This window comes from Lepidothrix coronata, unplaced genomic scaffold (assembly GCF_001604755.1).
Source record: "Lepidothrix coronata isolate B3197 unplaced genomic scaffold, Lepidothrix_coronata-1.0 Scaffold99, whole genome shotgun sequence".
NCBI classification, from domain to species: Eukaryota; Metazoa; Chordata; class Aves; order Passeriformes; family Pipridae; genus Lepidothrix; species Lepidothrix coronata.
In genome coordinates this window covers 525,596-543,260 of record NW_016690279.1, presented here as the reverse complement: position 1 = coordinate 543,260, position 17,665 = coordinate 525,596, and positions in this window count along the sequence as shown.

The window sequence follows — 17,665 nt, the reverse complement described above, 5'->3', positions numbered from 1 at the left end:
ATTTTAAACTGAATTGCCTGTGCTTTTTTTCCTTGTCAAGTACATAAATGTAAACATGCACCATAACAGATAAAGATGAATCCCACATTGAGTATTTTGTTGGAGAAGCAACAAACTGCACTAAAAATTGATGAATGGCAAATTTATTTTTATTTAAGCATTTATTTTTATGGCATTTGCAAATAGAAAAATATATGGGAGTATGCAAATAATTTCGAGGAGACATTAAAATAAACTGAACGATATCAAGTTGCTCATCCTTCATGGAGATTTTGTGCTTCAGTATTGTGGACATTATCAAAGCACATATAACATGGCTGGTGGAAACACTGGAAATGGTTTTAATTCTTCAAAAGCCTGAGCTTTCACTGTAGTTCTATATTGAGAGCTCAAACTTTTAAAATGTTCAATAAATCTGCTTTATGTTGCTTTTATGACATAAAAGCATGCATATTTTATTGTAAAATGTGTTATTGGATTTTTTTTATGGACTTTTCTTTAAAGTTTTATTTAAAAAGTCAAAGAAATGCTGTAAACTGTGGGAAGTAGAACCTTGTATTAAATAAACTTTACCAAAGAATAACTGTCTAGAGTAGGAGTTTAAGCTGTTTATTGTGGACTGCTTGTAGTTAATAAAAAGTAGGACTCTTGTCCCATTAATGCTTGAACTTTTAGAAGCCACCAAGGTGTCTGTGAGGTCCCTGCTGAGCAAATATGTTCCCCCTGGTGTGGCCAAGTGCTGAGCCTGGGGCAGCGGCCACAGGCCCTGCAGAAGTCCCCTAAATTGGCAAAGAGGCTTCTCAGCTTCCTGTAAGTTTGCTTTTTATTTGCCAGTAATAATTCCAGGGCTTCATCTTCTGCTTGATGCTCAAGCTGTATTTCTCTTTACATCACCACAATTAATTTATAAGCTCTGAAATGGTAGATAATGTTTATTATGGAGATGACTTCCTCAAACAAGGTCCCTGGAATAACCTCCAAGGATTTGCAAGGAATGTTATATTTGGTAATTAATTATGCAAACCTACTTTTAACATATCTTTAGGTAATCAGAACAAAAGAAGACAGTTGTCTTTGTTAATTATAATGAAAATTACTTATGAATATTTTAATTATGCACATTACTGTGTCTGCTGTCACTCATGGCTAGGATGCCTTTAGGCAATATTATTTTCCTTCCATTGTCATTGTAACAAAGGTCTAATGAAATGAATAAGATTGAAGTTAGAGGCACTGTAGTTTAATTTCAGAAAACATTATTTTCTCAGTCAGATCAGAATTGGCAGTGTAGTGTCACCTGGGGAAATGGTGTCCTGTCCCTGTCCCAGGAATGGTGCTCTGGGGTGTGCAGGGCTGTAGGAGCAGGCAGAAGCCCTGATGTTTCCCTGCAGCAAAGCTTTGTGGAGGAGGGCTCTGCACTCCATGGATGAAAGCAACACACCACTTTGCTGTGTAGGGAAAGCAGAACCTGTTCATGACCTCTTAAAATTGCTTTTTTAGTGTTTGAGAGCACTTCCATTTATCTTTGAGTTAAAGCTGTATCTACCCCATCAGCTAAGAATTTGCCTACTAAGTTTTACTAAAGTGTGCTCACAAGTCGGGTTTTCTTTAAGGTGATGAAGTCACAAATCCAGAGGTTGCCTGGCCAGTTCTTGAGCTGGACAAGGGTGGCAGTTAATTATGGACTCATATTCAGCTTTCTGGCACTTAACATGGTCAAGTGCCTTGTGTTTCTGCAGAAGCAGATCCTCCATCAGAATGGGCCAGCTCAGCCTTTGGTCCTCATGTCCAGCAAACAGCTGATAAAGTAAAGGGCCATTAAATTAATTCAAGTTTAAAAGTTCAATTTATAGTTGCCCTTTATAGGACAGAAAATGGCTTTGAATTTCCAGGGCTTGACACTTACCAGAGGTCAATAATGTGTCATTAAATATTTTTGTGCTGCTAAAACACGTTTTCTGCTCTGTCTAGTACTGGAAATTTTAAATGGTTTGATGCCTGATTACAGCCATACCTGAAAAATCTGAACTCTACCTTTAGCTTGTGCTTCCAAGACCAAATTTCCAAAGGTGCTTGATGAACAGTTCATGAAACAACCTCAACACATTACTTGTACTTCTCACCAGACCCATCTCTGTGTGCATAAATGGGTCCATGGAATCCCTATCTCTGTCCTTCTGGAAGGCTGACAGAAGATGGTGAATTTTTATTTATTCTTTTTATGAGTTGTGCACTTTCCCCCAGCTGTGCTAATGGCTCCATCATTTTCAGGAGTGTGTAAACACATGAGGAAAGTGATGCTCTGAACAGATTATCCAAATATATAAAGCAGGGAAAAGGTGGGAAGAGGGGCTTTTTTCCTACCTCTTGTAGAGACCTGGAGCTGAGAGATGCAGATCTCACGTGCATTTTTGCAGGTCAGTTGGAGAACCCAGCAGGTCCAGGCTCTTGGCTCATCTCTTTTAGTCAAAGCCAGAAAACAGGACAAAAATATACTTAAAATATGCCCTTACATNTGGGTTCGCATGCTTTTTGATGAAAATTCTGACAATGGGTTTTATTTGAGTGTATTTTCATCTTATGCTGCAAGGTCAGGCCATGACAGCATGTTTCTTCCATTTTGGGTTTTTTTTCAGGATGGACAGGGGGTGCATGGAGGCAGAAAGTGTTCTCTGCTACTTTCTAAAATGCAGAACAGAGGTGGCAAATAGTAGTTACAGCTGATTTCCCAATTAGAAGCATGGAGAATGGAGACATCACCCTAATCTCCATAAGATTACTCTGAACTCTTTTTTTTAAGTCTACCACCATTTTCCAGATATTTAAATCTGTAGAGACAAAGAGAGAGAGAAAAAAACTGATAGAAACACGAGAGCTGGTGCTCATCCTTTATTTCAGAACCTGACCTAAATGACTTTGATCTCTGCAAGCAAATCTGCTTCACAGATACCTGCAAGTGCTGCTGCCATCCTGCACACAGCATTTTACTGTCAGGCAATTATAAACCACAACTGTGATGCCACTTCAACTTTGGAGTTTGCCCTTTTAATTTTGTCTGTTGCTATGGCAGCAACAAATGATTGCGATCACTGCTGTTTATATTGCAGTCCAAGTCACATCAATAAAGATCTTGGAAACAAAACAATAAAAATCTGACTTAGCCGTACAATGCATTTGTTATTGTGCATAATAGGTTGTTCACAATAGTCAGGATTCTTCAAAATCTTTTTTTTTCCTGAAGCATTTGGAAAATTCCCTTAACTAACGGGTTGTCAAATGATAATTTACTTTCAGTACATACTTATCCAGTGCTGTTCACACAGCTGGACAAGATTTCTTTTACACTGTTTCCTGAGTATATCCTTGAAAACAAATATTTTCATGGCCTTTCTAGTGTTGAAGACACATTCGATCTTTTTACACTTTGTACTAATCATAGTAGTGCATTAGGTCTACAATAATACATCTTTAAAAAGGTAATTCAGTATTTTTTTCCACAGTATCTCATCTATTTAGATTGTACAGGCTGGGGTCTGTGCTGGAGTGTTGCTCCCAGTCCTGCCCCAGTGCTGAGGAGACAGCAGAGCTGGCAGGGTGTGAGTTCATCTCCTGGGTGGGTGAGGAGACCCACCTGTACCTGCCCTGCCTCCAGCCCATCCCTGCCTCTGCCCTGCGGGTGTCAGATGCCCAACGCGGGGGGCTGAGCCTGGCAGGGCCTGGCAGGGCTGGGACCCCTCTGCTGCTGGTGCAGCTTTTCTTGCAGAAAGTTCAGTCTCGATGGAAGAGCCCAGGAAGGCAATTTGCTGTTTAAATGACCCAGTGCACATTGGGCATATTGAAGAAAAAAGCCATTTCCTAGTGACTACATCTCATTAAAAAAGCAATTTTCCAATCAATTACAATGCAATTTAGCTGCTAACTGTTTAATTATCAAAAAAGAAGCTATTTTGTTCTGTTCCTATATTTATGAACCCTGCCTTAAAATCTCATCTTCAGAGTAGCTGTTTGGAGGAATGTGACTGCTCTATTGATGCAATTATAGTAAAGTTAAAATTTTCACTTCAATGTATACTATTAGTTCAAGGAAATATTGTTTGCACAGAAGCTTTTGAAATAGGAGATTCATTGATTTCTACAAAAGCTTGAATCTTTATTGTTATTTTCATGCAGTATAAAAACTGCATTATCTTATGTAGGTTTTATTAGAGGAGCATTGCTTTTTTTTTCTTTTATTTTTTTTTTTAATCTTGTGTAAGGATTTGAGTCCTGGAAATGTGCTGAAAATAGATCAAGGCTCCTCTTCAAAGGAAGAGGAACAACCGGGCACATTGCAGAGGTGATGCTGTGCCCAGTTGTGATGTCCTGTCTCGGGGTGAGCACCACGGTGGAGGAGGCACTTACAGCTGACTGCTTAGAACAGGAAGACATTCAAGTAGCAGGGCTGCCATGCCTCGCAACTTTTATTTAAAATCTTGCAATAATTGCTGTTTCTTCTTAAAGCTCCAGCTCCCAGAGTTATCTGAGAGGAGGAAGGGAGCTGAGAGGTGAAGAGGTGGGGAAAGCTCTTAATTAGGAGATAATTAAATAGGCATTTTTCCGAGATGTCATGGGCATCAAAATTGAGTTTAATGGTGACAGTTACTGGAGCCTATTTTTTGTTCCCCATTCTCTCATAACTTTTAGATTATTACAGGGAATTTGTTACATGAAACTCATACAGAGGTCAAGACCCATGTCACTGCTCCTCAGTGTATCACATCACTTTGCTCATGTTTGTGTGCCCTTGTATACGTCTGGTCAGCTTTAAAATTACAGTGTAGAAATAGTACCAGATATGGTAATTATGAATCTGCTGGTTTTGGAATAAAATTTTCAAAAGCCTGTAGTTGTTTTTCAGTTCACAGCTCCGGTACTTCACAAATCTCACTATTATGCACTTAGGGAAAAAAGCATTCCTCACATTTTGTGAAGTACGTCTGTTTTCTTCTTTCTTGCATGTGTCCATGTAGCTGTTGTTTATTTCCAGTGTGTCTTGGGTCTGGAAGGTTTTGCTTATGAGCACGGTAGTATGGCACGGATAATTATTTATTGATTTAGCTCAAATGATTAACGATTCAGCTTTAACACGTCTGTTTTATTGCTGTGCATAAAAAAAGCATTGAGGTAATTAAACCAGTTTGATTGCTTTGAGTACGGTGAGACACAACACACACACACGTGTTGCACTGTCACCTGAGGCTGACACTTGGAAAGCCCATGGTGCAGCACAGCCTGTGCCCCGGAGGAGACTGCACCGGCTGCAGAGCCCTGAGCGCGTTGGGAGAAGCACATATGGCCCTCAAAGGGAGCTCTGGGGGCAAGTTCCCTCATGAAACTCCTCTGCTGGAGTTTCAATACTGACTGGGAAGTCAGAATTGCTGATCACAATACTGTACAGGCTTATCCTCAGTTTTCCAGTTTCAGGATGTGACTCATCCTGCGCGTGTCAGTGGAATGAGTCCTGTGTGTAGTACCAGGATCAAGCAGCTGCAAGATCCAAGGTGTAGCCATCGGAATATTTACCTTGGAGCTGAAAGGCACAGCTGTAGGAGCCCCTGGCTCTGAGTGAGAAAAGAGCTGTGGTTTGCAGGCTCATGCTGGCTGGATGATGAGTGCCACCTCCCCAAGCCTCTGCTCTGGTAGAGCAGGGCTGGGCCAGGCAGAAGCCTTGTCCCTCCCGTGGGTGCCCGGGGCCCTCGGCCACTTGTGCCATCACCAGGTGAGGCTATGGGGCCCTGGAGAGGGTGTCACACTCCCTGCCACCCCCAGGTACCAAAGCTGCTTTCTGATGCCATCTCATGCTGTTCTTGAGGAGTGGCAACAAATTTGGAAGGTGAAATGAGGCCAGCAAATGGAATTTTCCTGTGAAATGTGACTTTTATCTCTGCTAAGCCTACCTATTTAGATTATAGAGCTGTGGATTGAAATGGCTTATTCCAGTTTCCCAGTTATCAAATGCCTGTTTAAATAAAAAGTTTGCTGAATAATTCAAATAAATATTATTCAATAATTGATAAACTTTGTAATAAAAATTGAAGCATAACCCAGTAAAACTCCAAGTTCTTTATTAATTGATTCTGCTGGGGAAAGCACTGTTTCTATGTGGAGGTTTTTGTGTTGGTTTGTTGGTGGTGGGTTTTGTAATTGTTTGTGGTTTGTTGTTTATTTGCTTTTTTCCCTCTTTCAACTGGCCCCACAGGAAGCAAGGATTAGAGATTTGGCATCAGTAACAAGCAAAGCCATGACTCACAGAGGCACTGGGGCTTTACCCCATCTCTGCAGGAGAACCTCAGCCCAGACACAGCTCAAGTGCCCTATTTGGGACCAACTTCCCTCTAAACCTGCAAGAATCAGCCTGTCAGTGAACCATCTCTTTGGGTCACTGAATAAAAGAGGCAGGAGGCAGTGGTGTTTCTGTCTGTTAGAGGATGTCAGCTCAGCCAAGCCTTGGCTCTGCAGGGAGGCTGTCCCTGACAGCTCCTCTCTATCTCCTGTCCCATGGCTCTGCAGTGGGGGTTGGAGGAACTCCTGCTGCAGATCCGATCCCTGCATTGCAGCTGATCTCTGCATCAGTGCTCAGAAAAGCTGAGGTAGGTCCAGCTCAATGTGAGGTTACTGTGCATATTCTAAAACACATTAGCTCTCCTGCAGATGTTTTCATTCAAAGATAAAGTAGCTTTCGTCTGTGGTGGAGGATTAAGGGATGGCAATTTAAGGCCATTTCTGAATTAGAGCCTTCAACTAAGCGTCTCGTTCATTGGTTTCATATTTTTTAAAGCTTTGTGTCTGGCTTCTCAGCTGGCCCAGTGCTGGGGGACTTGGGGGTCTAGAGGCACAACAGTAGCAAGGGGCCTCGCCTTCCTAGATTTGAGTAGGATTTCCCCACATGTGGATCCTATGAGTAAATGACACATTGGTACCACATGGGTGAAGAGACATGCCTAGATCTGTGGTTTGGCTCTGCTGAGTTTTTCTATTGCTATTACAGCAAGTTTGTCACAGGTGCTGTGACCTCCCTCCTTATGGCTACATACTTGTGACTCTTCACCTTGTGAATGCTGCCAAGACGAGCTGTCACTTTGTGCAGAGACGTTTGGGAAGTAGCATATCAAGTGTGCTGCAGCTGGCTAAAAATAAAAGAGAAATCAATAATGATTCACATACGTGAATGAAAATCTGTGAATTGATAAAATATTTACCACGTGGCAGCTCTGACGATGGCAGTGTTTTCTGTGTCAGAGCCTGCTCCGGTGGCAGCAGGACTGCACTGAGAGCCACCCTGCTGGAGCAGGGGGTGGCTGCAGGGGGATAGGCCGGGCATCCCCTGCCCTCCCTGCCAGTGCAGGAGGTGCTTCCAGAAGACGATCTGATTTACAGAGACAGCTTTGTGGTGCTGTGTCTGGGTGTGTCGGAGATGTGCTCATTCTTTCCCTTACCTGGAAGGACAAGAACACTTGAAATCCCCAAGCTCCAAGTTGCTAAAAATGAGTGTTGAGGAGCAATTCTTGTTAGGTTTCTTCATATTTTTTCAGTTGATTTGGCAGAACCAAGATTTCCTAGCATTCCCAATCTCCATCTGCCTTTCAGTGGGAATACTTGTTTATTCCCGTTTATTGAGTGGGAAGTGGGAGGGAGTTCTCACATTGCTGTGAAGGTGCTTGCAGACTGGTTTTATTTCCACTGAAGTGTAAAATACCCAGCAGCTTGACAAGGAATGCTCTGACCTTCAGAACACTGGCTAGGCAAAACAAACAAACAAATAAATAAGAGTTATTTTTTTTCTGAAGTGTTGGTAATGCATAAAGACTCTAATTCATAGTCCCTTAGCTCCAAAGGTCCTCACTTAGAGCTGCTTTTCAATCTAATTGCTTGCAAAAACTGGGGGTGGGGTGTGCATGGGGATGTGTGTGTGTGTTTGTGTGTGTGTGAGGGTCTGAAGCTCTGGAAGAGGCTGGCTGACTAATATTTGGCGATTGTAGCTTCAGAGCTAGAACATATTTGACACTGAGCTAGAACAAATTTGAAACCGATAGCTGTGAGAATGCACAGAGCTTGGTCTGTATTAATCACTGCATCACTCACTGCAGCAGGCAGGCATTAGTACAGACCAGCTGGATATCGAGGGAAAGGCTCTGTGCTGCTGTGAGAGGCCAATAATTGGACATTGTGCTTCCTCAGTGCAATATACAAATTGCACAGTGAAGGGAACCTTTCCCTCCTAAAACTCCCCATAACTCACCTGTGTCTGATATTGGTGTATCAAAAGCACACTGCGAGAATGCACAAGCAATTGACCTGGAGGATAAACTGGTTTTCCAATCTGAAGTCATCACTACAAAAAGAAATCACAGAATAGTTAGTCAGAAAATGGGGCTGAAGAGCTGAGAGGAATGCAAGAGGCACGGAGAAGGTAGCATGGGCTGGTGGCTTGCAGACTGGGCTCTGTCTCAAAAAAGAGCAACTATTTCTGGTTCTGTTCCTACCCTCACAAAGGACTGTGGTGCTTGGGGGCTCTTTGAACAAAAGAAAAGCCAAAAAAAAGGTGTAGGAAGTTAACCCTTTCAACCTATAACATTTCTTTGGAACAGAATAGGGAGCTGTGGGTTTCAGTTTCCAAGTTTGTTGATGATGCTCTGTGGTAGGCAGGCATGTGAGGTGGCAGGTAGAAGTGTGTGTATATAAATAAAACATATCAGCTTGAATATTCCTGTGAGTTGAAATGATGGATTTTCAAAACAGTCAATTACCAGCCAAAATTTCACTGAAATGCCTTTCTGCTTAAGTGAGTACTGCAGGAAATATTATTTGCAATAATTACATACCTGACTTGGATTTACAAAACCACAATTACTATATATAGTTTGGGATGACTTTGACAAACTTGCTCATTTTGTGTTATCAATTTAGAGAAGACAGGAACCATTTGTTTATGAAATTTTACCATAAGTAAACAATGAGATGACCTAGATTTATGGCTTAATATTGTAATTGGGTCTTGCTGAAGAAAAAGTAGTCTTTTGAAAGAGTGAACTTGTAATTATTTGCGTACACAAGGAAGGTGCAGAATATTGCAGAGGGCTCACAAACTGCCTGTCAGCCTGTCTGGCTGGGAATTGCATTCAGTGCCAAGTTCACTGGGAAGATACAAAATTCACAAAATCCATTGCAGATGATATAAAAAGATTAAACCATGTAAAGGTTTCTCGGTGCAGCTGCCCACAGACACCCCCTGAGCCAAGGGGTGGTAACGCTCCTGCTTTCCTGGCCCTGCCATGTGCAGCCAGTTGCAGTCCAGTTTGTGAGGAAGGATTTAATTTGCCTTGTTTTCAGGGCCATGCCCCTATAAAGGGCACTTCAGCCTGGGGGATCGTGTTGGTCTGGGTAACCGAGGTTCAGCCATGGTGGGGTCTGGCTGAGGGCAGTGAAACTGCTGGTTCCCAGGAAGCTCAAAGGGCAGCAGAAGAGACGTATGGATTAGGGGACTGTGTGGGAGTTGGTCTTACAGAGAAATGGTATTAATCTTCTCACTTACAGCTGAATAAACTCCACTCTTTATCCATTAAGCTGTCTTGACTATCTAGAAGGAAGATACCTCTTGGACTGGCACAGAAATATCTAATTAAATGTTTAAATCATTGCATATACATCTTATAATGAAAACATTTTGTCAGACTGTCTCTTTGAATCTAATGAATTATTTTTTCACTTAAGCAAACTGTTCATTAATTGGAACATTAGTAACTATGCAGATTTTTAATCTGCTATCAGAACAGAAAAATAAAATTCCCAAAGATTAATATTTATTTTTAAGGCATTTCATCAGTGATTAATGACTTAGTGAATCTATTACATCTATCACTTTACTGGAGCATGCATTCTAAGACTGCATTGGATAAACTGGTGAGACTGTTTGAATACAGTTGGGAGAAAAAGAAAACTTTTCAGAGGCCCCCTTTGAACTGACCTTGAAGCAACAACTTTGTAGTTAAATTCCAGGCCAGGGAGGGGAGAGCCAGCAAAAGACTTTGGGAATGTCCTTTAGAACTGAGGGGAAATCCACTCAGAACAAATGCCTGCAAAACTTTATAACCTTTCTGGGCAGCTGAACAAAACCTGTTACCATCTGGTGTTACTGTACATCACAGAGGTTATTTCCAAACACTTGGCAGGCACCCAGGGGAGTAAATATATGCTTTGGGATTGACTGGGATCCGAGTGCTTCCTCTAGAAGGATGTGTAATGACTACTGCAATTGTAAGGTGCTGTGAGAAAAGGACAAGTATTATTGTATTATTGTCATGATTAAACCGTGAAAGTTAAATGAATTTTGGAGGGCTAAGGCATTCTGATATTGGACCTACTAGGGAACACAGAGGAAGGAAAATGCCTATGTGAATTCTCTCCCTCTATCTTATCATTAGGGTTCTCTTCCCCCAAGAACACCTGTTTTATGCAATTTGATTCTTTCTTACTCCTCAAAATGAAAATGCAGCTGTTGTGCACATGTTCCTCTGAAGGCTGACGCTACTCTTGTCCCCATTACAAAGAAAATGAAATGGTGCCATTTTGACTGACCAGGGCTTCAAGTGTGGCTTTGGGCTTCACATTTCCTCAGTTTTTGCCACCATTGTTCACCTGCATTAGCAACGTCAACAATATTTCATTGAAATGTTCCTTGTGTTCTTGTGTGGTTTAAGGCTTGTGTGTAAATTATATGCCAATGTAGGAATGTCATTTCCTACATTTCCTGAAATGAATTTTTTCTTGTTCTAGGAAGTGCAGGAGGTGACCCATAGTCACAGGTTTGTTAGAGCTCTTTGGGGAAAGGGTTCCTCTGTGTGTGGAGATTTCGCACATCCCGAAGTTTTGGGTGCAAAGAAGCTCCAAGGAAATAGAGCAGGAAGGCAAATCCATGCCTGCAAACACTGTGTAAGTGAGGGTGAACTGTCAAAGCAACCCCTGCCCCGGCACATCCTGCCCCTTCCACCATCTCCCAGTGTTTCCATCACTTCTGCAGCACAAACACCTCAGGCACTGCGGGGTCCTGTGCCAGCCCGGAGGCTGCAGCGGTGGCACTCCTGGCACTCCAGGAGGCTTCGGTGTCCCAGTATGTTCTCCCATATGTTTTAACACTTTCACATTTCTTCCATATGTTTATGGGAAGTGTGAAGGAATTTAATGATCTTTTCTAGGGTTATTAAACCAACAGCTGTTGTCATTAATAGAGGACATTCTTCATGGTAGTGTGCAGATTCCAGTGATAAATCCAGCCCTGCCACTCTATATTTCTTTTTAACGAATGCAGCATTTGTACTGAAACTGAGGCTATGAATGCAGTCTGTTCGTAAACTATTATTTTATAACATAGTTTTGACATAAAAATAGGGCTTTTTTCTTCTCCCCTGGTTTTTGAGTGCTTTTGCTATGAAATACATTTTATACTGGATAAGACAGAATTTTCTTTTTTTTTGTTCCCTTTCTCCCTCCTTCTCCTGTTTTTGTTCTCCCTGCCAAAAAGCAAACTGAAAAACTGGGAAAAAGATGCCCAGAAAAATTGAATACATCACAATTGAATAGCCATTTTTGGTGGTGCAGAATGAAATTAGCTTTTCCTGTTCATTGTAGAGGTTCCTCTGGCATACAAAACTGATGGTGACTTTTGTCATATTTGGGGCAGATTTTTGCCTTCAGTGTCTTACTGTCCTGCATCTTAATGAAGACCATAAATATCTTCTTGGATACATGTTATGTCTAATTACACACTATCCTGTTTTTCAGTACTTAACTGTATAGTGAAGAGCTTTTTTGCTGCATCACTCTGGTTTTTCCTACTAGTTTTTTTTTCCAATGGTAACATAACCCAAAATAATAATTACAGTTCTGAGCTCAGTGAAATACCAGATGTAAGGTATTTTATGTAAATTATATTATATTTTATGTACTTGCATAGTGGCCCCACATCTAATAATTTCAATAACTTTTCATGAATATTTACTGTTCCCTTGAAGGCTTTCAGAGCCTCTAGCACCTGCAAGGGGCAAGGCACAGAGGAGAACTTGGTGAGACCATGGTGTGCTCCCTGTGTCTGGTGGTTTAATGTGGGAGCCATCAGAATGAAAGCAAATCACAGGAGTCTGCTAACATCACTCTCAAAGTATTTGAAGTGCTCCAGCTCGTGTTAAAGTTGTGTATAAACAGCCAGGAGACTTCTGATGGATGTCACTTAGGACTAATCACTGCATTTGTGTCATTAATAAATGAAAACAAGAAGAAAATTATTTTCTCTGTTGTCTGTGGCTTATTCATTCTGGACCTTAAAAAACAAAGCACACAACAAAGTAGTTTTTCATCCTGACTGAAATGCATTTCAAAATTAGTTGTTTTACTGGCTTGAAAGTTTTATAAATTGGATTAGAATCCCATATATATGTACCAGCCACAGGTAATGGGTGATCTGGCCTGTTTGTTATCTTTCTAATGATTTTCTCACCTAATATTTTAATTAAAATTATCCCTTAAAATTGTAAGCAGAGATGGCCAGAAGCTGAGCGATTCTCTCTACCCTGAGAGAAGATTTGGGCTCAAATTACCAGTTTAAGAGGGATTTACCAAACCTGTACAAAATGCAGATTTTGGAACCTGAATTAATTAGCATGGAAATGAGTGAGGATGGTTAAATGCATGTTTTGTTAGTATTCAGCATTGCTACTGTGAGATGAAAGAATAGGAAACGAAAAAGATGGAATAAAATGAGTGAGAACAGGAAGTGGATGTTTCTTCATCTGTGGTAGTGATTCATAATTAATAGTTTCCTTGTATGATATCTATGTCCAAGGGCTTCTGGCCTAAAATCCAAGGGTTTTAGATACTGTCACTTAGCACTGCAGTATGTGCCTTCTTTGGGAAATGGAAGTTTGGGGGTCTTCACACATTTTTCAGTATAGATTCTTATTTTCTTTTTTTTGGAGCCAAAACTGTGTTTCCCTGGAGGGCAGGGGCTCAAATATTATGATTGTGAATATCCTGTAACTTCATGAATGATGTATGGATAGTGGGACAGACACACAGTGACACAGGAGGGACAGTTTAAACGCTTGACATTCACCTCTGCAGAGAAGGATCCTGATCTGGAATATCAAATGGAACTGAAATAGAAGTGGAGCCTGTGTAAAGTTTCAGCCCTGGTGAGTGTTGGTGCTTTCAACAGCAATATTTGCTACTCTTTTGACAAGCTGGACTTGTAGTCTCATTCAGAGAGAAAGCAAAAGGAAAAATGCACCTTGTCTTTACAGAGCAGCAGGGCCTTTGGATCATTTATTCCTTGCAGCCTTTCTCCTTAAACAGAACTTTTCTGTGGATACTTCAGGCTGAGTTTTTAAAATTGGTGTTGGTCTTCATTTCCTGCTTCCTAGAGAACTCAGTTGGAAGCAAGTTTTCTGGCAAAAGTGGGACCCTCAGGAAGAACAGAGGGTCAGAAACACAGTTGTTCTCCAGGAACTCGGGACTCTTCCCTGCTGCTGGTGCCTGTGCCTTCTGCCTCTGGCTGGCAGCATCCCCTGCAGCGCTGGCAGCAAACATGGCCAATTTAGTGGGACCTTTAGTTCTGGTCCCTCTCTGCCAGACCAAGGGGCATTAATTGCCCCAACCAGCCCATGGCGAGAGCTCCACCTCGTAGTCAGGCATGTCCCTGGTGCTCCTGCTGTTCCCCAACATTCTCAAAGTCCTTCCCTCATTAAAGCTAGGCTTAATCCCCAGAATTGTCATGTTTGTGTGAAGAAGTTCCATAAGATTCATTGCATTTCAGAAATGAAGAATCCTCCCCGAAAGAGGAGATTGCATTTCAAATATATCCAGGCTTGATAATGTTTTAAGTGTAATGCTTACAGCATTTTTCACTATCAAAGTGGCAGTACTTGAAAGATGGATTCCTGAAATTTTGGCATTTATAATTTGACTGAAGAAAGGTCAGCTTCTTCATGGAATCTTGTTTAAACTGGTAGAATGGCATGGAAATGTCACATTGTCTTTCTGATAGTGTCACTGGTGCTTTGATTAATACAAGTTCAGCCTGCAATGCAGAATGAAACACAAACAGCTCCATAAGAACCTAGTCCAAAGTGCCTGAGATCAGAAAGATTTTTCTTGATTTCACTAGTTTTGGGATCTGGTGTAACTGAAACACCGAGAAAAAGAGAAATTGTTGTAATTGTTAAGAAATGCATTATTTGGGCCTGAGGGAGTCAGGACCCTCCCCGTGGTTCAGAAGCCCAGGCACTGGAGGGGAGCCCTGTGTGGGAAGACCCACAGGTGTTCCTGATCCTGTGGCTAATGGGCCAGCTGGGTCTAAATAGCCTCACCTGGGACATGAACCTCCACCCCAACACATCCCCCATCTCCAGGGCCCTATTTAAGCTCCCTCCGGCTGCTGGAACCTTGTGAGTCTCTAGGTCACCTGCTGCTGTTTTGTTCCCTTGGCTCATGCTTGCCCTGGCTGTGATGGTCTGGGAGGCCAAATCCTGCCCTCTGCCAGTCTCTGTGTCCTTGGTGGTGCCCCCGACCTGCCTGGGCAGCCTGGACCCCTCTGCTCCTGCTGCTGTAGGAAAACTCGTGTTGTGGAGCCACAAAACCTTCTGTAGAGGTGGAGTCTGTGTAATATAAAGTTTGTTTCCCGTGAAGTTCAAGAAGAGCTGGGTGGTTTGCAGTGGGTTGGCAAATCAAGCACCAGCATTGTGAAGGATCAGACTGTTGAGCTACTGCTGGGTGTGCAGACAGAATACTCTGACAGCCTGGAACAGCTTCTCTTGGGAACTGTGGAGTCATCTGGAAGCACTGCCAGGTAGGGGAGGCTTCTTGAAATAATGGGTTCATATAATATTTTTCATCAACTGACTTTTCTGAAAGGCAATCTCTTGTTGCAATAGTTTGTCTTCAACTTTCAATTTTCAGAACAATTGTGACCTAAGTATCGAATGTCAGGAAACATTTTCTACTGACTTACTGAGTGCTGCATGTTTCTATTTATAGATTCCCTGTGTTTATTTCTAGCACACTTTGCTATCAAATCCTTTAAATAATTCAGGAAAATATAACAACAAAAGTTGCTGGGCATGTTAGAAGTATACTATGAGGGGAAAATATATCCTGGACCATCAGTCTTGAGGGTTGAAGAGTTTTATAAGAAAAATCCCCTAATGATAGAGTAAAAAAAGCTAAGGTGACATTTTGACAGGCTACAAATTGGTATCTGTAAAGACTTGGCCTGCTGTGAAGGCAGGCAGAGAGGTGCAACATGCGATGTGGAGAAGAAATTTTAGTCTGCACTCTGCATCTGCCTGATCTCTCCTTCAGCTGGTGAGTGTGGAGGGAAGTACTTCTCCTGCATTTACCATTTGGGCAACTCAGTTTTTGTGTCTGTTGCACCATATGTGTTTTAACAAGTTAAGTCTGTTAAGTTAAGGGTTAAAAAACTGCCCTGACATTCATTGAAGAGAATCGTTGTGGACTGAGAAATGCAACAATATTTGACTCAGAAAGCCCAAGTGCAGATCCCAAGGACACAGTGGGAAGGGATCACTATAAACTAACTACAGCTGTGTATTCTTCTTCTGGGTATCTTGTAATCATCCACGTTGCCAAGTTGCTTGTCTTAAGGTTGTTTTTTTTTTTTTTTGCTTCATTGTCTTGGGAGTCAGAAGAAGGGATGCATAAGTGCAGGTTTGCAGGTCATCACTGGGTCAAAAGGGCTTTGGGCTCCCTGCTCCTTTGAACTGAAAGGTCTGAGACTTCTTGTCCTCTACACTGCAGCAGGTTTATTAACACTTGACTTCTGTACCTCAAACATTATCGGAATGACAAATTTCTTGACAGCTGCTTGCTCAAATTGTCAACCAGCAAGTTGTTCCAGTAAGTTGTTGAGAGGTACTTGATGTGGAATGTATAATGAGACTGCCTCTTGTTGCAGGTAGCCAGGATTGTTCTGTTCTTTCCATTTATATAAAATGTGGCAGTCCTGCTGGTATCATTTGCATAGACATGGCTTGAATTGGAGTTAAGATCCTGCAGTTTAATTTGAATTACTCTGAATTTAAGTCTGTTTACACAGAAATAAGTGGTTTGTATGCTTGATGGAGGTCTGAATGTGCTATCCCTGGAGTTATGCTTAAAGGAAGGGTGAACAGACCTTTCAGTCTCATTAATTAGCATCCCTGTGCCTTGCTAAGAGCAGTCACTTTTGGAGGAAGGCCTGGATTCCTCGCCTTTAACTCCTGAAGGACAAATTCTGTTGGACTGTCTGAACTGCAGCAGATACTACTGAAGTTTTACATAACAGGCCTCATTTTATACTTCATTATTTTATTTTGTACTTTATGCTTTGTTATTTCACTTGCTGGAGAAGCTGTACCTCATCCAATGTGTGTCACTGGGTGGGCATTTTGGTTTAAAAGCGTTTCTGAGAGTATGGATGTTCCCACTGACTCCTAATGATGTTAAGAATTTGCTGTCTGAATAAAGTCATCATTGTTCATGATTGGTGCCAAGTCCCACAGTAAGTTCCAGAACACCTCCATCCTTGCAGGCTTTCTGCCTGAAGCCAGTACACTGAGCAGTAGTTTAGATTATCAGTTACAGTGCCTTTTATCCAGTGTTTTCTCCTTTGTGTTGCTGGTTTCCTTATCACTCCCACTTTAAATGTTGGATATTTCTATCTCCTTTTTATATTGCAGCAACGTATTTAGTACTCAGAGTGATCCAGGTGAAAGGCTGTGTGTATGGTGCTTTAAGAATACACAAAACTTGATAGAACTTTGAACCTAAACCAGTTTTTGTCCTTCAGCTCCCCAGCTGGAAACACCTGAGTGCTCATTATGAAGTAAATGAACAGTGAAATAAATCTCTCAAATCACCTGACAAATATCTTAATTGGAGCCTTTCAAGAAAAGTAATCCTCTAAAGGAGCTGCTGACATCAGGAACACTTTAAGAAGTGTTTCAGTGGTAGAGGGTTAATCTCTCCTGCTCCAATGGTGTCACCTTCCCAAACGAGCAGCACATGAATATGCATTATTACATTCTTCTAGTGGGAAGCTATAAAAATGGGCACCATACAAATATTTATTAGGGCCGAGGACAGAGGAACCCTTTCTATTCCTGGCTACTGAGCAGTGAGGGATGAATGCAGCATCAGCTTCCCCAGCAAGCAGCAGCACCAGGAAAGGCAATTAGGAAGAAATATGCACCTGCAGTGGAGGAAAAGTAGAAGTTTAAGAGGGCTGGAGGCAGGATGCTGCAGCCTGACTAACCAAGTTCCTGGACTGCTGCAGACAAGGCAGCACTCAAGTGTTCGGAAGATTCACTTTAAGCAGCTTTTGACCAAAGCACCTGCTGTCTCTGAATAAATGACAGCATAATTTAATTGCATTGCAGTGAGCTTGAACTATTATCTGAGTTTCTGTTCTGAGTCTAGGGTTTAATCCAAAGGGATGCTGATCTGTAACTGTTAGTACTACTGTAGTAAACACTAGTAACCATTAGTGACTAAATTTTTTCTAAGCGATAAGCTGTTCATGCTAACTCTTCTCAGTCCTTGCTGCTTTTTCTAAATACTTGAGCAAATGCAGGAAAAATAA